The sequence below is a fragment of the Styela clava genome, chromosome 10 (genome assembly GCF_964204865.1).
Source record: "Styela clava chromosome 10, kaStyClav1.hap1.2, whole genome shotgun sequence".
Lineage (NCBI taxonomy): Eukaryota > Metazoa > Chordata > Ascidiacea > Stolidobranchia > Styelidae > Styela > Styela clava.
This window is the reverse complement of record NC_135259.1, coordinates 19,982,717-20,005,413: the sequence shown is the minus strand read 5'-3', so window position 1 is coordinate 20,005,413 and position 22,697 is coordinate 19,982,717. Positions and strand designations below refer to the sequence as shown.

At 37.6% G+C, this 22,697-nt stretch overlaps 11 non-coding genes and 1 pseudogene across 11 annotated transcripts; all 12 read right to left on the bottom strand.

The window, feature by feature from the left end:
* Positions 1-51: 51 nt before the first annotated feature.
* On the bottom strand, positions 52-6,076 carry LOC120341796 (casein kinase II subunit alpha pseudogene; annotated as a pseudogene).
* Positions 6,077-7,711: 1,635 nt separating this feature from the next.
* Trnan-guu (transfer RNA asparagine (anticodon GUU)) lies at positions 7,712-7,785 on the bottom strand. Its single transcript has one exon. It is a non-coding gene; the product is annotated as a tRNA-Asn (tRNA).
* Positions 7,786-8,895: 1,110 nt separating this feature from the next.
* Positions 8,896-8,969, bottom strand: Trnan-guu (transfer RNA asparagine (anticodon GUU)). Its single transcript has one exon. It is a non-coding gene; the product is annotated as a tRNA-Asn (tRNA).
* Positions 8,970-10,154: 1,185 nt separating this feature from the next.
* Trnan-guu (transfer RNA asparagine (anticodon GUU)) lies at positions 10,155-10,228 on the bottom strand. The gene has a single exon. It is a non-coding gene; the product is annotated as a tRNA-Asn (tRNA).
* Positions 10,229-11,164: 936 nt separating this feature from the next.
* On the bottom strand, positions 11,165-11,238 carry Trnan-guu (transfer RNA asparagine (anticodon GUU)). Its single transcript has one exon. It is a non-coding gene; the product is annotated as a tRNA-Asn (tRNA).
* A 1,634-nt stretch (positions 11,239-12,872) lies between these two features.
* Positions 12,873-12,946, bottom strand: Trnan-guu (transfer RNA asparagine (anticodon GUU)). Its single transcript has one exon. It is a non-coding gene; the product is annotated as a tRNA-Asn (tRNA).
* A 423-nt stretch (positions 12,947-13,369) lies between these two features.
* Positions 13,370-13,443, bottom strand: Trnan-guu (transfer RNA asparagine (anticodon GUU)). Its single transcript has one exon. It is a non-coding gene; the product is annotated as a tRNA-Asn (tRNA).
* Positions 13,444-14,324: 881 nt separating this feature from the next.
* Positions 14,325-14,398, bottom strand: Trnan-guu (transfer RNA asparagine (anticodon GUU)). Its single transcript has one exon. It is a non-coding gene; the product is annotated as a tRNA-Asn (tRNA).
* A 1,856-nt stretch (positions 14,399-16,254) lies between these two features.
* Positions 16,255-16,328, bottom strand: Trnan-guu (transfer RNA asparagine (anticodon GUU)). Its single transcript has one exon. It is a non-coding gene; the product is annotated as a tRNA-Asn (tRNA).
* Positions 16,329-16,754: 426 nt separating this feature from the next.
* Trnan-guu (transfer RNA asparagine (anticodon GUU)) lies at positions 16,755-16,828 on the bottom strand. Its single transcript has one exon. It is a non-coding gene; the product is annotated as a tRNA-Asn (tRNA).
* A 752-nt stretch (positions 16,829-17,580) lies between these two features.
* Trnan-guu (transfer RNA asparagine (anticodon GUU)) lies at positions 17,581-17,654 on the bottom strand. Its single transcript has one exon. It is a non-coding gene; the product is annotated as a tRNA-Asn (tRNA).
* A 315-nt stretch (positions 17,655-17,969) lies between these two features.
* On the bottom strand, positions 17,970-18,043 carry Trnan-guu (transfer RNA asparagine (anticodon GUU)). The gene has a single exon. It is a non-coding gene; the product is annotated as a tRNA-Asn (tRNA).
* Positions 18,044-22,697: the final 4,654 nt, after the last annotated feature.

The window sequence follows — 22,697 nt, the reverse complement described above, 5'->3', positions numbered from 1 at the left end:
CTGAATGATTATGTTTGTGACATCATATCGCAATTTATTTTAATCTTAAAGCTTAATATATACATAACAACAGCAAAAAGAAAGTATACATTAATGAAATGCATTTGGTATTACTTTGCTATCAATTAGACTCGGATCATCTATGGGTCGAAAATAAATACAGATTTATATATACAGCACATAGTTGGCCAAGTTCGACTTTAAATATCCTACACAAAATACAATTAACAGTACAGAGTAGTATCCTGGTATTGCCCCTCTACTAATTTTCTGGCTCTTTTTTTTATTTTGTTTATCTAAGTTTAGGTTAGGCCAGTGGTTGGCAAAGTTTTTAAATGGTGCCGATATAGAAAAATAGGCAAGGTTTCAAGGCTCAATAATTCCGTTGAAAATTTCAAATTTAGCCATGTAATAAACGTAGGGTATGTGTAGGGTAAACATGTAAATGTAGGGATAATCAATTTAAAACTTCTGCAAATGACCGGTACACTTGGCAGTACACAAATTGAACAACCAAATGTAGCGGTACACCTTGTGCTCGGCGGCCCACAGTTTAACGATCACTGGGTTAGGGTGTTTCCCCGGCTTTCTCAAGAGAAACAGAGAATGTGGAGCAATAAACTAACTTAATTTAGTGGAGGGGAAATAACAAGAAAGTACACAATTACCAAATCATGAAAAAGTAGATCGTGACTAAAGCAAAGGATAACTCAGTTTAATTGAATTAAACAAAAAGTGATTTTGGGAATTTAAAAAATTCTATCTACAGTATATATTTTATTTTGAAAATGCTATTTATACAAGTAAGCATTATCTGAATCAAAAATGTTTCATTCTTAGAAATGCAGACGTGGAAAATATAGGCCATCATTTGCAGTAACATTTTGAGAAAATAGTCAATTTTTAGTTTGGGAAAATAGACACATAAAATGGCTTATCTATGGATAAGTATCAATTGAATTAACCATTGATGGTATTAATATGAAATCGAATTTTAGAAAGATTTCGATCTAATAAATATTCGTGGCTCTCAGTGGCTGCTTTTCACAAGGTGTGGGAGGAAAAGCGTGAATAAACGCCATCAAAATAAACTAAACAATTTAATGTGAATTTCCTATATAAAGTAAATTGCAATCCAATCACATTCATTCTGTATTCAATGCAATTATTATTACCGGTAAGTGTAACATGTGAAAAGATATTGAACATGATATAATTCTCATATTTATTATCCCAGGGGAGTAGTAACCGATGAGATAGGATTTTACTCTTTACCCGACACAAAAGCATAGTTAGCCCATTACCTCAGATCATAGAACTTTTTTTTGGGGGGGGGGGGGCAATAATCTAACCTGGGATAAGATATTGATATGATCATGCCTAAATGGGGGAATTATCATATGATCCTCAATTTCAAAAATAACATTGCGTGACACACATGAGAGACAATAGTTGGATAAGGGTAAAATTTTGTGTTCAATAAGTCTCTTTTTTCGATCATATGAATAAACTTACTTGGGGGAGGGGGATCCCCATGGGATCTAACCTGGGGGGAAAGGGTCTTCATTAATTCTACATTTTGAAAATAACGCTTTCTGCAGCTTAGCTACAGTAAGAGATAATAGTTGAAAAGATTAAAAATTTTCGGCTGTTGTGTCAAAATAGTGACGCTTTATTAGCAATGTTTTTAGAAGGTATTTTGGAGTAATTCAAAATTATTGATTCACACAAACTTTTATTAACTTCAAATACGAATACAAATTTTGCTATATCAATCCCCAGAAAGACGATACACATAAAGTTACCGACATTATATTTACACATACGATTATTCACTTAAATGCAATCACCATAATTAGGAGAATAAAATACAGCAACATAAGTAACGAATGTGTAATGACAGGCTGTTGCCTGCAATAGCAAGTGTAATTCATTACAACCAGTAAATGTCAGACAATAAAAATGACATCACACATAACACAAGAGAAATGACATTTTAGATACGATAGCCTAATGCTTAGCGCATTAGTATTACTCAAGTTCAAGTCATACTTAATATATAGAGTGTCCATAAAGTCCTAAAAAATTTTAAATTGCAAAGGGAATTTAGCGATACCATATATTGTTTTGGGCTTTAGCCCTCACAGATTAAATGAAGTAAAAATACTTGAACAAGTAATGGTTGAAAAACAACAAACCTAGTTAAGATACATTGTGAACTGACTTCATAACAAAATTAAAAAGTTGTAAAGAGGATCTATGGACACCCTCTATATTTTTACCTACCGTAACTGACCGGCTATATTATTGTACAAAGTAAAAATGCTTGAACAATTATTGATTAAAAAACAACAAACCTGAATAAGATATATTCAGTACTGACTTCATAACAAAATTGAAATTACAAAAGGACTCAATAATGGACACCCTGTAGTTTTCAATGCAAAGCACTGACTTAGCAGGGCAAAATAAAATAAATAGACTGTTCTAAACCATATGAGTTGTAGTCGATTAAATTTTACTAATATGATCTCCCTATAATATAATGAGAGCAGAGCTATGTTGAAACAGAATATTAATAATTGGAACATTAAGTATACAAAAAAGAAAAAAAATTCAATTCATTTTTAATCACATTATATACTGCTAAGCTTTCACAAAGATTTCACCTTAATTTTGTATACTTAAGCCAATCTTACATTGACTCACTTAGTGTCACAGAACCTGGTTATAATAGGTAAAAAGGGTACAACCAGGACTGAGAAAACAAAAGTTTTAATAAAAGTTTCGCTGACTTTGGTATCCAAAGAACATTCATTTAACACTTCAATTCCTAATTGTGTATGATTGTACTTAGGAGTTTTAGTGATCTAGGATGCTCAACACAAAAGTTATGTTCTCTCAGCAATATGCTCCAAATGGACTGGATTCTTTTTTTGGGAGTCAGCCTAGACATTGAATTTTACCAAAACTTCTTTCCCTCCAAAGTAAAGATAAATACAGACAATACAAGGGTCAGAATTCAAGTCAAACTGATGTCGATATTTCAAATCATTGTTAAAAAGGTGTTTCCAATAGCAATGTACGTTTCAAAAAAAAGTGTATTAAACTTATATTTTACCCAATTATCGAATGTTCATGGCACAAAGTTTGCAATAGTGTTCAAATTCAAAACTGGCAATGACAAGAAATTTATACAAAACCGAGACAAGATAATTTTGATTGGGTAGCCAGTAACAGTATTTGTTTTTTGGAAGTATGGACTTGATGATTTAAATTTTTCCAATTTCATTGCACTAATCGACAAGTTTTTTGGGAAAAACAAGTACCTAGGTAATAAGTACTTAAAACTACCAGTGTCCAATGTTTCAAATCAAATTCAATTTGAAAGTAGAAACCATTAAGCTTATTTAACTAAATTTCAATACACCTGAACATTTGAATACATCTTGATTGACATAAAAAAAATTCATTGTACCCTGTTTCAAATACACCACCACAGAGCGTTTAAAAGCCACTCAACAGCTTTTTAAAAAACCTCAAAAGTTTATTATCAGCAAGAAATCAATAAGAAAATGCCTCAACTAGTGTGAAGTTGAAACTTACAGGGATAAATAAATGGCTAAATACAATCCATGTGCAACTTTATGCCCACTACTACCTATGACAGTGGTTGCCAAACTTTTCATTTGTAATCCCTGTAATTTTGACAGAAAAGCTGAACATGCAATGCCCACATCTAGTCAATGAGCCTAGTCATATGTCCCACGGTTAATGGAAACATGATAGCAATACTTCGCTGTACAGATTGTATGCTAAAATCCGAGCTAGCGCAATTTTAGCATCTTAAAGTCTGATCAGAAAATGCAATAGTTGTCAGTAATATCACCATTTTTTATCTAGGAAAAATCCATAACAATATGACTACTGTTTTTTTATTATTTATTGAGCTTTTGGTAATTCAATTTGGGTGTAACGATATTAAAAAGTTTAGGAACCACTGACCTAGGGTGTACTAAATTAGCCTAAAAAGCCAAAAAAGAGAAGATTCTGAACCTACAAACATATTATAGCTCCATTAATATCAGAGGTCATTTGTGCACTGCCTGTCCTGAGCAGGAAAAAAGGACCTCCTGAAGTATGTGCACCAAGATGGCGCACAACCTGAACTCAGGTTGTGTACACAGTTAGGGTTCAGGTTGTGCGACATCTTGATACACATACTCCAGGAGTACCGAAATAAGTAATTCACCCAAAAAACACTACAAGCAAGAATTTGTCACACTGACAATGATTCTGTCCCGTGTAGCAAACTTTTCTATCTAAAACTTTGAATTGCAAAGTAATTGTAAATAACAGCAACAAATGTAATCCCCTCACCAGGGGTGTAATAAATTGGATAAAAAGGCCAGAATGTCCTGTCCAAAAATATTAGTTCGTTAAATATCAGTGTTTGTTTGTATAGTGCCTAGTGTAGAGCGAAAGGTGTAAATAAGTGTAGCATACAAAAACACTATGTAGACAAGTCAATTCAAATTTAAACGGTTCATGTATGTTTAAGAATAAGGCTTCAAAATGAGCAAAAATTAACTGCAAAGTCGACAAAAAATAAGCAAATAATCCAAAGCAATACAAGTAGAACATACCGGCTTTTATCGTTCAAAAAATTCAAACGAGAATCTCACAAATATCCGTTAGTCCTTGCTATTTGAGAAAAACCTTCATACTGTGATGTCCAAAAAATGTTCATTTATACAATTTTCACTGTTGTGCTACGCTGCTCTGCGAGTGAGACTGACCTGACACTGAATGAGGTTTACCTTGCATGGTAGATGAGTTAGATATTCCACCTATGACCTCTTGCTTTATTTGAGATGGATTCGCAGCTATCCCAGACTGCTGTACTTTCACTACTGGGAAAAAATACGGATGATCCATCGCTTCTTGTGCTGTCAGCCGCGTTTGATGATCATATCGTAGCAAATTGTCGAGGAAATCAAGGGCTTCTGGGCTCACCAAGTGTTGGTTGTCAGTATGGATGAAGCGTTCCCATCGTTTCCTTGAATGACGGCCAAGAATATCATTGAAACGTGGATCCAATTCAATGTTGTATTTTTCGATGTAATCGAAGAGGTCTTCAGTACCGAGAACCTTAGCAATTCGTACCAATTGGTCGTAATTATCGTGGCCATGAAAGAAAGGCTCTTTTCGGAAAATCATAGAAGCCAGCATGCAGCCTAAACTCCACATATCGAGCGAATAATCATAATATTGGTAATCAACCAGTAATTCAGGGCCTTTGAAATATCTCGACGCAACACGGACATTATACTCTTGGCTAGGATGGTAGAATTCCGCCAAACCCCAGTCGATGAGTCGTAACTTTCGACTCTCGTGATCTATCATGACATTGTGGGGTTTCACATCTCTGTGCATTATCCCCATACTGTGGCAGAAATCTAGAGCCTTCAAAATTTCAAACATATAGTATCGAATGTCGTAATCTGTTAGCGTTTGATACAATTGTTTAAAGTCTATATTGTTCACATGCTCAAATACTAGAGCGGGTGTACGAGAAACAGGATCCTTTACGATATCAAGCAGTGTAATAACATTCGGCCCTCCTCGAAGATTTTGCAAAATTTTGATTTCTCGTTTAATCTTTTTCTTTTTGACAGGTTTTAATATTTTTACAACAACTTTGTCGTTATTTGTGATGTTGATTGCTTCAAAGACTTCACTGTATTTTCCTCGGCCGAGCTTTCGTATGAGTTGATAATCATCTTGGCTGCGTCCCCAGTCGACAACGTGAGATTCATAATCCCAATAGTCTCGGGGTCGATGTGTGTTCACTTCAGGGTAAACCCTGGCACGACTTGGAGTCGCCATATTACAGTATTGGTAAATGAAATATAGAGTCTTTGGAATTTTTTATAACAATTCAGCTCACGCTTCAAGTGAGCCTCAGCTATTTGACAAAACTATTCCTCAAACAAGATGTATAATAGGCTGTATATACAATGTCTGAATGTAGTATATTTGAATAGTAATTTTCTGTAAACAAAATTGGAATAATTACAAAGAAAGTCTCTGTAAAAAGTGTTTTCAACAGCGGTGGATACGGTACCCGAGAAAATCAGAATTTATGATTTAGCAAACAACAAATGCGTGTGGCACATTGTGGTAAGTGTTAGGAATACGTTCGCCACCACACCTTCTGACCTTTGATTATCCAGCGTGGGTTCGCAAGTTCGAGTTCCATGCGAGGATATTTATCTGCGAAAGGACTATTTTATCGCTGCAGGGTGGTTTACGTAACCGGATTCAGATATTTAGTTTTGTCGTACAAAACCAATAACACAGTATGGAATAAATAAAAGGCATGTAACAAATTACAAAAACGAATATAGACTTGTTGCAGTTGATGAGCTGACGAGGCATTGCGAACGACTCAAAGAGTCATTTAGTTAACGACACCGTGCTGCTGAATTGAAGCAGCAAATATTAGAATATAGCAACGGAACAACTTAGTATTTACTGATTCCAAGATTTAACAGGCTGAGTGTGGGCTGACTGAGTGTGGGCTAAGGTAACTCTGGTTGATTAGACACAATCACATAAAAAAAACGCTGGCCGTTTACGGCTTCCCCCAACATCTGACATTGAGTCAAGGCATCTGAAAACAAATAGTCTAACTGGCTAACTAATCCCATACCGAACAGAGCCTCGTATTAGCTGAAGGAGAGTCCCATGCCATACCGGTACCAGTACGGCATCAGAGTAGCCTACCGGTAACGGTATGCAGGTACCGGTACCGGTAGAACACAAGCTCTGTCTGTCTGTCCTCTTCGCGCTTTGCCGGTACCGTACACTGTGGCCGGCTTGAAGGAAAGTCGAAGTCTAATTCTCCTGGCGAGCTATCCTCTCATCCCCATCAAATTATAATAATGTGTCATAGCCATTCAAAATCGCGTCGAAGAACATAAGAACAATGAAAAACAGCAAAGCGAAACAGAGCCGAAGGGCCAGGCAGATAAGAACGACGGCGATATCGAAAGGAGATGACGTCATCGAAATTCGACGAAAAGTATTTGACCGGACTACATACGGTAAGGTCGCATTCGCCACTCCCACTGTTGACAAGTGAATTTCATTCTAATGGAGCTGAAATGCTGAGTATATCGTTGAATATAAGTCAATAGACAAAAAGATAATACCCTATGTTCGTTGGTTTGAAAGGTAATATCGAAATAGGTTCGATATTTTTGTCTTGGACGCTGCGACACATGATGAAATTGTCATGTTTATTCCAGAGAATGACAGAGTTTTTTTTGTTTTGTCAACCAGATAGGAGAGCGGAAAATAAAGTAATGTACAGATAAAAATCCGACCACGCTGCGAACCACAGTTTTTGATTTTTTACAACCATAAGAAGAAAATAATAATAAATTACAAAACGATCCTAAATACATTTCGTGCCCAATTAGGTGTGTCCTAAATGTCCAAGTCGTTCCGAGGGCCACACACCATTCAAAATTGGCACTTCTCCGCGGGCTGAAGGTTGCGCACCCCCTACACTGTTGTCCAATAGCAGGCTCGACCATCCTATGGGCAAGTATGCGACGTTTACTGGACTTTGTTCTATTTCAATGTTGAAACGTTATGAAGAGAGGAAAAGAGTAAATTTAAAGAAGCGCATTTAAAAGAAGGCCGTCCCTGGGTGGGCTCGAACCACCAACCTTTCGGTTAACAGCCGAACGCGCTAACCGATTGCGCCACAGAGACCACGGACGCGTCGGCACCGAATATATATGAAAATCATCATAAACGGTATTTACCTTCTAATTGACAAACGATACTTGCTGAGTAGTTACAAGCAACGGGCAATTATAACCGATAATCGCTTCCAATTAGAGATAACAAATGCGTGGATGATAAACTGAGATGCGGGTTCCGAGAAAAGCTCTCGGAGACTCGGGAGGAAAGTTTTTGGTGCTCTCCAATATTGTACACATTTTAATGTTTGTCTACTTTATGCCATTTTTAGCCACAATTGCAAGCTTGGTCTACTTTCATGACCAAGCACAAGTAGGCGAAACAGTGTTTACTGGTCACCATCCTTTATCAATTTTATCAATTATTACACGTTCTGAAGTGAATGGCAATGAGATGAAAGGAAGTATTGTTAAAGCAAGGTATCTAAAACAATGCTCTTCAACCTTTTTGTTATTGCAAAACCCTGATATCATTTTTGTTTTTTTAAGGAACCTCAAATAGCAAAAATAAAAATAAAACACGAAATAGGCTACTCGTAACACGAAATATTTGTAATTGAAATATTTCTACTTCAACAACGAAACAGAAAGAAGGTAACAAGCGTGAAATTCAATGACTAGATTGTTCTTGCATTCCTTTGCAATCTTCTTGAATCGTGGCACCACGGCGCTCAAAGCAATTCTCATACTCATGTCTACACTCTTTAAAAACTTCTTTTTTGGTTTCAATAGTTGTTAAAGCAGAAAATGCTGAGTTACACGAATAGGTATTGGGAAATTGACACAGAAGTTTTAATGCTTCTTTTGCAATGGCTGTACCCTCTTTGTAAAGAGAAATCCAAAAATATTCATTTCCATGTTTTTCGAAGGTTTCCTCCAAATTAATATCATTACGGATATCTGAGAGTCCTTCTTGCTGTTGCGCACTTAGAAATTCATCCAAAAACGGAACAGAAGAATAACCATTTTTTGCAACTTTACTGGCCCAGCAGTCAATTTTTTCTTTACGCGGAACCCCTAAGGAATCCTATAAATTCAAGTAACCCCACTACATATGTTGCGGAACCCTAGGGTTGCGCGGAACCCCTGTTGAAAGAGCACTGATCTAAAATAAAGTAGTCGTCCCTGGGTGGGCTCGAACCACCAACCTTTCGGTTAACAGCCGAACGCGCTAACCAATTGCGCCACAGAGACCAGCGAAGAAGAGCGTAGCATAAAAAGTTTAAAAAAATAACGATCGAGGATATTTGCATTTTTATGACCAAATGCCATGCGGGAGGTAATTCAATAGATCGCTTTTTCGGTCATCTGGAATTAGGGTTACCATATTTTTTGGACTTCAAAGTGGGACGCCTCCAAAGACACGACCCCTTGGCTGTGACCCTGTAACTTTACAGTTTCCGATTTTACTACATAGGCCTACATTTAAAGCCATCCCGGTTATCTTAATTGACCATATTGTCATCGATAGTTCATGCGCATATTCTTTGTCTAAATATCGGGTTCAGTTCGAAAAATAAAAAGGAATAGACGCTAACGATACAAATGATCCAAATTTAGATTTTTTTATGTACAGCAAAAGGAATAAAGAATAATGAAATAGTCTACCGTTTTCAAGCATTGAGAATTTACTTATTTGCTAAGCATGCTTTTCTGTAGATAACAACTTCAAAAACACGTTGTTCAATGTTACATTCGTGTGAACGTCCGAACAGGACCAATTAGAACTGATTTTACATGTGATACGTTCACTAACGATGTTAGCGGGAACAACGAAACAAACAACATAACACATTCACTTTCAGTAAGTAGGCTAGCGTTGCGCTACACAGCAACAATAGTAACGAGAACATGTTCGTGTATTGTGCTGAATGGCTGAACGCAAAAGCGGGACTTTTGGCTGACTTGTCGGTACGGCGGGACAAGACGCTAGAAAGCGGGACTGTCCCGCCTAAAACGGGACGTATGGTAAGCCTATCTAGAATAATTGAAAACAACAAAGAATGCAGAAAGTTGAATGGTTTACCTTCGAATTAACAAATGATATTTGCAGAGTACTTACAAGCCACGAGCAATCATAACGGATAATCGCTACCGATTGAAGATAACAAATGAGTGGTCTGATAAATTGGGTTGCGGGTTCCGAGAAAAGCGCTCAAGAGACCCGCAAGGAAATTTTTTGGTATCAAGCAATATTTTTAAAGATGGTAAGTTTTGTTTATGCTTTTTTTAGCCATAATGAAAGCTTAGTCTTTTTCCGCGACTAAGCATAAGAATACGCGTTTACTAGTCTCCATCCTTTTTCAATGTTGGCACGTTATGACGAGAATGACAATCTGATGAAAGGAATATTTTTCAACAATGTATTCAAAAGACAGTCGTCCCTGGGTGGGCTCGAACCACCAACCTTTCGGTTAACAGCCGAACGCGCTAACCGATTGCGCCACAGAGACCGGCGGGCGCCGTCGCAACATAAAAAGTTAAAAAAAAAACGAATTAACTTGCATATTTTGTATATATTTTATTGTACCATTGCTTGTTTTATGGTTGACAAAATAATAAATCTCTCTCTCTCATCTGGAATTATTCAAAACAACAAAGAATGAAGAAAGTTGCTTGCAAGGCTAGCACAACGTAGAACAAGAGAGCGATGTTCGAATATACGGACACGCAATCCAAAAAAGAGTAGCATCAAATCCTTTACAATACCTTGAAATGCGGTCCCAGATTCACGAAACGGTGCGCATTTTTGAATTTTAATGGCGTTATCACACAAGAATTTGAAATGAAAAGCTAATTCCCTAGAGCCCGCTAAAATTTTTAAATTAAATAGAAGTAATAATAACATTCTAGCGACTACACCAGTAATCAACCAGCGAAAATTCCAAAGCATGGCTTTGTAGTTGAACAGAAAGCGATATTTTTCACAACCATGAGAAGAAAATAATAAATTACAAAACGATCCATAGATACATTTTGTACCCAATTAAGTTCAAAACGACCAAGTCGTTTCGAGGGCCGCACACCATTCAAAATTGGCACTTCTCCACGGGCTGAAGGTTGCGCACCCCCTGCATTGTTGCACAATAGCAGGTTCGACCATCACATAAAGACTATGGGTAAGTGATACGGTGTTTAGCGGACTCCGTTCTCTTTTAATGTTGACACGTTATAAAAAGATGGTAAATAAATGCACATGGTCAATAAATGTGCGGCCCGCGTTAACACCCAGTTATTCGTATCTGGCCCTCCTGCATTAAAAGTTGCACACCCTTGTGTAATACGAATAGCAAGATCGATCATCCTTTCATAACTACACGCGAGTAAACGGTGTTTACTGGACTCCTTTCTTTATCAATGTTATTTTTACGATGTATTTAAAAGAAAGTCGTCCCTGGGTGGGCTCGAACCACCAACCTTCCGGTTAACAGCCGAACGCGCTAACCAATTGCGCCACAGAGACCACGGAAGAAGCAGTAGCACATAATGTTTAGGAAAATAATGATAAAGGGTGTTTACCTTTTGAAGGACAAACACTATCTGTGGAGTAATTATATACTTACGGTTGGGGTTGCGTGAAACTAATTACCTTTCCTTGCTCTATGCCTTTGCGCAGGTGGATCCGTATGCATATTACACAAGGATGCTATAGCAAGAGTGAAAATGATTATTCTATTTAATTCAAGAGTCTTGCTGCACGCTTACACAAATGTATTTTTGTAACGTTTCCGAAGTCAGAATTCTTCAGACAAGCATTTTACAACTATTACAGCGAGCAATTATAACTGATAATCGACACCGATTGAAGATAATAAATGAGTGGTCTGATAAATTGAGGATGGAAGTGTGCAATGACGTAATTTTTGTATTCGTAAATCATTTTCTCGCATGCTGATTAATAGCTTCATCGTAAGTCAATTTGTCAGTTTCTAACGACCAAAGAGTTCAAGAGATCGGTGTTTTATTTGTAACATGGAATCACAAATCCGACGGAACCAACCCATGGTTAAGTATAACCCGTTTAATATCTTATCCGATTACAAACTGTTACGGTCCTTGAAGTTATCCATTTCACTCGACAGTCTGTGAACTACAACACAATTCGCACCTTGAAGTGTGTGTACCAATATGGAGGTAACTAATTTTGTCCACCTACTTTACATCGAGTTGTGTAAACGGACTGAAGCCTATGGGCAGAGGAGATGTTCACTTGGCTAACACAGGTAGTCCCCGAACTCGTATAGGACAAAAAAACGGAAAATCGGCATAAAATTATGGCCCAACCCTAACCTGGAACACACACTATGGGAGTACCCCGTGAATAGTCATCTATCAGACTTAAAATATACCTTAGTCCAGGGGTGGGCAACATACGACCCGCGGGCCGGGTGCGGCCCGCTGCGAGATTTTTGACCGGCCCGCTGACTGTATCCAACAACACTTTGTAATGTGGTCGCATCATTCCCGAAAGTTGCCGATCTCTCTACTCTCGCCTCACTGTCAGTGCGAGCTGGTGAAATATACTTTAGCGAAGATTGGATACCGAAGTATTTTTTGTAATAATCCGGCCCGCCGAGGACTTCATTTTTCTACATCTGGCCCGTCGACTAGAGAAGTTGCCCACCCCTGCCTTAGTCGTTCAATCAAAATCTATCCAAATGCGTCAAAAATAAAAGTGGCATTAACAAAACAATTTTATCATTAGTGACATTACCTCTGATAGGGAATGTGGTTACCAAAGCAATAGCAGCTTGTATAGTTGTCTGGTTGCTCATTTTTATAAATATATATAGGACATTTTTAGTGCTTTTTAAAGTTTTAAACACGATAAGTTCTGTCCACACCACTTTTAAGTGTTCTTATTTTAAGTTCAAAACGATCAAGTCGTTTCGAGGGCCGCACACCATTCAAAATTGGCACTTCTCCGCGGGCCGAAGGTTTCGTACCCCCTGCACTGTTGCACAACAGCAGGCTCGACCATCTTATAACAACTATGGGTAAGTATGCGGCGTTTACTGGACTTCGTTTTATTTCAATGTTGAAATGTTATGAAGAGAGGAAAAGAGTAAATTTTTGAACGCGTATTTAAAAGAAAGTCGTCCCTGGGTGGGCTTGAACCACCAACCTTTCGGTTAACAGCCGAACGCGCTAACCGATTGCGCCACAGAGACCACGGGACGCCGCAGCACCGAATATCTATAAAAATAATCATAAACGATACTTACCTTCCAATGGACAAACGCTATTTGCTGGGTAATTGCAGGCAACGAGCACATATAAGGGATATTCGCTTCCAATTACAGATAACAAATGAGTTTTCTGATAAATTGAGTTGCGACGGTTCCGAAAAAAGCTCTCAGAGACTCAGGAGGAATTTTTTTGATGCTCTCCAATATTTTAAAGATGATAAGTTTTGTTTATGCCATTTTAAGCCACAATAGGTAGCTTGATCTACTTTCACGACTAAGCGCAAGTACTGTATATATATATGCGGTGTTTACTGGTTTCCAACCTGTTTTAATGTTGATATGTTATGAAGTAAATAATAATGATATGAAATGAATATTTATTTAAAAAGATATTTTAAAGAAAGACGTCCCTGGGTGGGCTCGAACCACCAACCTTTCGGTTAACAGCCGAACGCGCTAACCGATTGCGCCACAGAGACAGGCGGGCGCCATCGCAACATAAAAAGTTTAAAAAATAACGATCGAGGATATTTACATTTTTATGACCAAATGCCATGCGGGAGGTAATTCAATCAATTTATTTTTGGTCATCTGGAATTAATCAAAACAATAAAGAATGCAGGAAGTTGCATGCGAGGCTAGCACAACCTAAAACAAGAGAGCGATGTTCGAATATACGGACACGAAATCCAAAAAAGAGTAGCATCAAATCCTTTACAGTACCTTGAAATGCGGTCCCAGAACCACGAAACGGCGCGCATTTTTAAATTTTGATGGCGTCATCACACAAGAATTTAAGGGGGAAAGCTAATTCGCTAGAGCCCGCAAAATTTTTTAAATTAAATAGAAGTAATAATAACATTCTAGTGACTACAACAGTAATCAACCACCGAAAATTCCAAAGCATGGCTTTGTAGTTAAACAGAAAGCGATTTTTTTCACAACCATAAGAAGAAAATAATAAATTACAAAACGATCCATAGATACATTTTGTACCCAATTAAGTTCAAAACGACCAAGTCGTTTCGAGGGCCGCACACCATTCAAAATTGGCACTTCTCCGCGGGCCGAAGGTTTTGCATCCCCTGCATTGTTGCACAACAGTAGGCTCGACCATCTTATAACAACTATGGGTAAGTGATACGGTGTTTAGTGGACTCCGTTCTCTTTTAATGTTGACACGTTATAAAAAGATGGTAAATAAATGCAATTGGTCAATAAATGTGTATTAAAGTTGCACACCCTTGTGTAATACGAATAGCAAGATCGATCATCCTTTCACAGCTACACGCGAGTAAACGGTATTTACTAGACTCCCTTCTTTATCAATGTTATTTTTGCGATGTATTTAAAAGAAAGTCGTCCCTGGGTGGGCTCGAACCACCAACCTTCCGGTTAACAGCCGAACGCGCTAACCAATTGCGCCACAGAGACCACGGAAGAAGCAGTAGCACATAATGTTTAGGAAAATAATGATAAAGGGTGTTTACCTTTTGAAGGACAAACACTATCTGTGGAGTAATTATATACTTACGGTTGGGGTTGCGTGAAACTAATTACCTTTCCTTGCTCTATGCCTTTGCGCAGGTGGATCCGTATGCATATTACACAAGGATGCTATAGCAAGAGTGAAAATGATTATTCTATTTAATTCAAGAGTCTTGCTGCACGCTTACACAAATGTATTTTTGTAACGTTTCCGAAGTCAGAATTCTTCAGACAAGCATTTTACAACTATTACAGCGAGCAATTATAACTGATAATCGACACCGATTGAAGATAATAAATGAGTGGTCTGATAAATTGAGGATGGAAGTGTGCAATGACGTAATTTTTGTATTCGTAAATCATTTTCTCGCATGCTGATTAATAGCTTCATCGTAAGTCAATTTGTCAGTTTCTAACGACCAAAGAGTTCAAGAGATCGGTGTTTTATTTGTAACATGGAATCACAAATCCGACGGAACCAACCCATGGTTAAGTATAACCCGTTTAATATCTTATCCGATTACAAACTGTTACGGTCCTTGAAGTTATCCATTTCACTCGACAGTCTGTGAACTACAACACAATTCGCACCTTGAAGTGTGTGTACCAATATGGAGGTAACTAATTTTGTCCACCTACTTTACATCGAGTTGTGTAAACGGACTGAAGCCTATGGGCAGAGGAGATGTTCACTTGGCTAACACAGGTAGTCCCCGAACTCGTATAGGACAAAAAAACGGAAAATCGGCATAAAATTATGGCCCAACCCTAACCTGGAACACACACTATGGGAGTACCCCGTGAATAGTCATCTATCAGACTTAAAATATACCTTAGTCCAGGGGTGGGCAACATACGACCCGCGGGCCGGGTGCGGCCCGCTGCGAGATTTTTGACCGGCCCGCTGACTGTATCCAACAACACTCTGTAATGTGGTCGCATCATTCCCGAAAGTTGCCGATCTCTCTACTCTCGCCTCACTGTCAGTGCGAGCTGGTGAAATATACTTTAGCCTTAGTGAACAAACAATTGCGTTAGCACACTTGTTAAACAAACAATATAAGGTCAAAGCAGAGAGCGTTGTAAACATCCCCAACTACTGTCATCAGTTATATTTATATTTAGATTCTGAATATACCTAGATTTTAGAAATTAGATTTTATATTAAGTTTTATTAACCATGGAATATCCCAAGAAACGTAAAATTGACGGAGGGTGTCGAGCACTTAACGAAGATTGGATACCGAAGTATTTTTTGTAATAATCCGGCCCGCCGAGGACTTCATTTTTCTACATCTGGCCCGTCGACTAGAGAAGTTGCCCACCCCTGCCTTAGTCGTTCAATCAAAATCTATCCAAATGCGTCAAAAATAAAAGTGGCATTAACAAAACAATTTTATCATTAGTGACATTACCTCTGATAGGGAATGTGGTTACCAAAGCAATAGCAGCTTGTATAGTTGTCTGGTTGCTCATTTTTATAAATATATATAGGACATTTTTAGTGCTTTTTAAAGTTTTAAACACGATAAGTTCTGTCCACACCACTTTTAAGTGTTCTTATTTTAAGTTCAAAACGAACAAGTCGTTTCGAGGGCCGCACACAATTCAAAATTGGCACTTCTGCGCGGGCCGAAGGTTTCGTACCCCCTTCACTGTTGCACAACAGTAGGCTCGACCATTTTATAACAACTATGGGTAAGTATGCCGCGTTTACTGGACTTCGTTTTATTTCAATGTTGAAACGTTATAAAGAGAGGAAAAGAGTAAATTTTTGAACGCGTATTTAAAAGAAGCAAAGCCGTCCCTGGGTGGGCTCGAACCACCAACCTTTCGGTTAACAGCCGAACGCGCTAACCGATTGCGCCACAGAGACCACGGGGAACACCACGGCACCGAATATTTATAAAAATAATCATAAACGGTATTTACCTTCCAATGGACAAACGCTATTTGCTGGATAATTACAAGCAAAGAGCAATTATAACGGATAATCGCTTCCAATTAGAGATAACAAATGAACGGTCTGATAAATTGAGTTGCGGGCGGTTCCGAAAAAAGCTTTCGGGGAATCGGGAGGAAATTTTTTGATGCTCTCCAATATTTTAAAGATGATAAGTTTTGTTTATGCCATTTTAAGCCACAATAGGTAGCTTGATCTACTTTCACGACTAAGCGCAAGTACTGTATATATTAATGCGGCGTTCACTGGTTTCCAACCTGTTTTAATGTTGATATGTTATGAAGTAAATTATAATGATATGAAATGAATATTTATTTAACTAGGTATTTTAAAGAAAGACGTCCCTGGGTGGGCTCGAACCACCAACCTTTCGGTTAACAGCCGAACGCGCTAACCGATTGCGCCACAGAGACAGGCGGGCGCCATCGCAACATAAAAAGTTTAAAAAATAACGATCGAGGATATTTACATTTTTATGACCAAATGCCATGCGGGAGGTAATTCAATCAATTTATTTTTGGTCATCTGGAATTAATCAAAACAATAAAGAATGCAGAAAGTTGCATGCGAGGCTAGCACAACTTAAAACAAGAGAGCGATGTTCGAATATACGGACACGAAATCCAAAAAAGAGTAGCATCAAATCCTTTACAGTACCGTGAAATGCGGTCCCAGAACCACGAAACGGCGCGCATTTTTAAATTTTGATGGCGTCATCACACAAGAATTTGAGGGGAAAAGCTAATTCCTTAGAGCCCGCAAAATTTTTTAAATTAAATAGAAGTAATAATAACATTCTAGCGACTACAACAGTAATCAACCACCTAAAATTCCAAAGCATGGCTTTGTAGTTAAACAGAAAGCGATTTTTTCACAACCATAAGAAGAAAATAATAAATTACAAAACGATCCATAGATACATTTTGTACCCAATTAAGTTCAAAACGACCAAGTCGTTCCGAGGGCCGCACACCATTCAAAATTGGCCTTCTCCGCGGGCCGAAGGTTTCGCATCCCCTGCACTGTTGCACAACAGTAGGCTCGACCATCTTATAACAACTATGGGTAAGTATGCCGCGTTTACTGGACTTCGTTTTATTTCAATGTTGAAACGTTATAAAGAGAGGAAAAGAGTAAATTTTTGAACGCGTATTTAAAGGAAAGACGTCCCTGGGTGGGCTCGAACCACCAACCTTTCGGTTAACAGCCGAACGCGCTAACCGATTGCGCCACAGAGACCATGGGACGCCGAAGCACCGAAAATCTATAAAAAATAATCATAAACGGTACTTACCTTCCAATGGACAAACACTATTTGCTGGGTAATTACAGGCAACGGGCACATACAACGGATATTCGCTTCCAATTACAGATAACAAATGAACGGTCTGATAAATTGAGTTGCGACGGTTCCGGAAAAAGCTTTCAGAGACTCCACCACAATAGCCACAATAGAAAGCTTAACTACTAAGCTACTAAGCACAAGTATACAACGAGAATGTCAATGTGATGAAAGTAATAATTAATTTATCAGCAGTACATTTAAAAGAAAGTCGTCCCTGGGTGGGCTTGAACCACCAACCTTTCGGTTAACAGCCGAACGCGCTAACCGATTGCGCCACAGAGACTACGGAAACACAACGGCACCGAATATTTATAAAAAAAAATGGTAAACCGTATTTACTTTATAAGCAACGCTATTTGCTGAGTAATTATTACACGCATGAATAACATATTCTCTTTCCACGAAATTGTAAGTTTATTTATGAGCTTTCGTTAGAGCATAGTTTAACTTCTTCAGATAAAACAAGCAACGAGTAATTATAACTGACAATCGACTCTGATTAGAAATAACAAATGTGTGGTTTGATAAATTGAACTGCGAGTTCCGAAAAAAAATTCTCTGGTTCTAGGGATCAGGTCCATGAGTTTCAAATAAATACTTCGTCTACAAATCTCATACACGACATGGACTGGTAACCGGACGAGAGGCCGTGGTTAGCCATTTGATTAAGCCGTCTTATCGTCGTTTTTCTTTCCGTGGATAAGTATATGTTTAAATTCTATCCTCCTGGCGCGGCGGTGTGGCTCAACGGGCTAAGCGTTAGGAATACGCTCGCCACCGCACCTCTAATTACTCTGCGTGGGTTCGCAGGTTCGAATCCCATGAAGGGTTGGTTATGTGCGAGAGGATTGCTGGACTCCTCGCCGTCGTTGGGTGGTTCACGTAACCGCTGGTCGGTTACGGCTTCCTCCACCACCAAGTCCATGCTTCCGAAAACAAACAATACAGTAAAAAACTAATCCCATACCCGACTTGGAATGGTAACCGGACGAGAGGCCGTGGTTCGCCATATGGATAAGCCGTCTTATCGGCTTTCCTCTCCCCCGGGATAAATATGTAAATCCTATCCTATCCTATCCTATCCTTCGGCTCATATGCGATGGAGGTTGGCAAAACTTTGTTTTTACAAAAGTTTCTGTTTTGCGCTGATTCAGATTCACTGTTGCCCGTCACGGATCCCGCGTGAGATTCGCATGTTTTGGGTCATCGATCTTGACTTAGTATTAGACAAAGCAATGACATTAAACAACATGATAGGCAACTCTGACGTCACTCCATAAGACTACATGCGAAAGATTGTATTTCATGATACGCTCCAATGCACATATTTCTCGTCGCATTTCGCGATCGTTTTCCAATCGCTTTTGCTACTCGGCGTCTTCTTTACTTGTAGTACCTGCCCTTTTTGCGCCTGTAACGAAAGAAAATAATCTCTATATCTAAGAAGTTTTGCTCACTTGGGAAGCTGGAATGGCAGACAAGCTGTAAAGAGTAATTCTAGACATCATAGACGTTTTTTTATCAGAGAAGATTACAAATGCGATAGCGTAAAGATTTGTGTGGAACATTTTGCAGATAATGACAAAGTTAGTAATTTTAATGTTTGCGCTTAAACATTGAAATTTCATTTAAAGAGGGTGTCATACAAAACAGTAAAACTGTTTTTACTTCTCTTAACGGTGCTGTGATACAATTCCATAACACAAAGTTTGCACTTATCGAACTTGCTTTAGTAGGTGAATTTATTAGACATATTACATATTCAGTTAATCGTAGGTAACATTGCTGGTACATAATGCCTCGTAGATAGGTTTGTGTCTAAATTTAGGAATTTAGATCATAGTCCATTAATTAATATTATCTTCTATGCAGGAGGTTGCAGGGCTGATTCAACTTGCAGCCTTACCGATCACCTGACGATACTCATTTAGTTTCTCTCGAGCAAGTCTTCTTGAAAGACTTGTGTGAATAGAAACTACCTATATGTTTTGCCTTCCTCCGATTTTAGAAGACAAATTTATTCTGAGGGATTTGGCATATAATTCTCATTGATTGTTGGCTGTTTATAATTCCTATTAATTGTGAATGCTGATCATAACAAAGAGTTAAAAAAAAATTACGTAATTTACTGGCACCTCTTTCTTGTCAATACTCCAAGCTGATGTAATAAACAAGACATTTATGTCATCTGGAAGCAAAATATGCACACTAATCAATAGTTTGACACATTGAGATAATACATTATGACAGAAAATACAAGTTAAAGATATGTATGACCATCACATGGTAATTAAAATTAAAAAAAATTAATAGAGGCTGAGGAGTATGAAAAGTTCAAGACAAAGAAGAGAACAAAATTTCATAGCTCATGAACTCTCAATTTTGCCTCCATTGCTTTGTGAAGGCCAATATATTCCGAGTGGCTGAATTGGTTTACCTTTATGATAGCAACGATTTTGTATTTAATATAGCGAGATTTTTTTCAATTTAATTGAAGTGATAATATTTCCCAAAGCAATGCTTGAATCGTCTAGAATAGATCAGTGGTGTCAAACTGTCAGTGGTGTCTTTTTCAGATAGTTTTAGTTTGTGACATATATTGTGATGCAATTAAACAATTGGATTAGGTTTTATTATTTTCTTTAATTTCAAATGCAATTACATATTAATATTTGCATTCCACTATTATTGCAAGTTATTGTATTTATTACAATAAATCATAAAATTCCATGTACAACCATCAAAATCATTTTTGAACAAGCTTTGGTTAAGGAATAAATAATACATACACTAAAATGACTTAATCTGAATATATGAACCTAAAATTAACAAAAATACTATAGTATAAACTCAATGTTTTTAATTACATTTGTCCTGACGTTTGGCATCATTTTTGTGTCACCAGCATACTAAGGCCAGACTGAAATGATTTTATAGTACTAACTCTAACTAACGAGGTCACATGATCATGGGTTAATCTGGATCTTTGCGAATGTTTAATTAATTCCAGTAATGCAAAAAAATTACTTTTATCATTTCATGTATAGATCAGTAAAAAAACAAATGACAGATTTTTTCGACAAGACATTTCGCGCCACATTGCATGGCATAGGATTGCTTGAATTATTATTGCTATTGAGTCGTTATATAATTATATTAATATACAAGCACATGGAAATTTTCTGTTCGAAGTTGGTCTTCGAATTTGTCATATTGACTGCTGAGCTTATTGTGTTTTTTCATTGTACTGATGGAAATATGAGAAATTAATATGACACAATGTGCTTCAGAATTTTGTGAAATGCAGAAATATTGCAACTCCCATTTTCTTTGAAAATGCCACCTTCTTCATGTACTTTGCGTTTAATTTAATCACTCAAATGTTTTATTTAAGTATTCTTTCGCTAGCTTGATGTTAACAAAAAAAATTAATTTTTCAAAACTTCTTTCAGTAAATTGTTTTCTGTGTGAATATTCAATTTCACTTTGAAAGGTTTGAAAAATCTATTACATTTAGATAAAAAAAAACTTCCAAAATACTATTACAATTATTGTTAAGCGTTCGAGGGCCGCACTGGAAGTTCTCTGGGGCCGCGAGTTTGACATCCCTGGTCTAGATTGAAGCTGTCCAAAGTATATAACAGTATTTTATCATAAATCATGATTATACCCTTTCCTGAATTTCTTCTATAGTACTACCAAAAGTTGATGAACCAAATATTACACAGGTGTAGTCAGTGACCCGTAATCCTCATTTTTCAAAGCTGTTTTAAGTATGTCTGGCATGTTTTGTGACTTTTTACAAATAAGACCGCTTATGTAATCTTACGCTTTGGAATTTTTAGTTATTTCCCTCAAGCCCTGCAGGATGTAGGGGCTATATACACAACTTTACCGAAGGGTCAAATTTCTTTGAATGCCTCCATAGGTTGTTCTTCTATTGCAAACATTTATGGAGTATTCTAATTATATTTCTTGGAATCACACTGTCACTGATATGTCGCCAGACTTTTGATATCTCCCCTTCTGCTATAGTCGTCCTGTGAATAAATAATAGGAAATTGAGATTAAACGAATAGTTGAAAGTTTTGCTTTATGTCGGCTTAATTTCTTGATTGATATACTTACTATATTTGCTATTGCCTCTTGTGCTGCAGGAGTCTCACAATGCTTAGACAGGTTTGTCCACAACTTTCACATCTAAAGAAAGAGAGGAGATTTATTAATTTTCGTTAAGAATAAATAAAGCAGTCTATATGATTTAGAATGGAAAAGCTAATAAATACAATATCCCATGTTTTATGTAAAAAATGTTTTACTGAATTTGGTATATAAACCAACTAATAAAAGGGTTTGGTCAGAAAATTACAAGCATTCGTGGCTCCAAATACTTGAGAGATCAGACTATACAATATAGACCGGCATGAGTGACATGTTAGGTGAACTTGTTAACACTTTGATTCAATACGCAAATAAAAGTGAATGCGCAATAGTATGTTACAATGAACAGCAATCAGCAATGAGTATATATCCTCACTGATTAAAAAAATCTAAATGGAGGTGCATGAACTATTTGAAACCATAAGGGGTAAGTAAATATGCAATTTCGGCAAATGGGCAACTACGTACCGTACTGAATTAATAACTTCGTAGTATTTGACAAAAGCTGGCTTTCCCACATGTACTTAACAGTGCGATGCCCGGGTGTGATATGCAACAATAGTATTTACCTTACTTTCTTCCGATTTCTTTTTACCTTCAATTTTCCAAATATCATTAAAAACCACAACAACTGTCAAAGCAGGCACGAACACCATTCGTGCTATGCCTTGGAAGCAGCACACATCCGCTCGTTTTCGTCTCGTCAAGTATGTGCATTGGAGCCTGCTATCGGATACGATCTTCGGCCAAAAATGCCGGAGTTGCGCATCATGTTG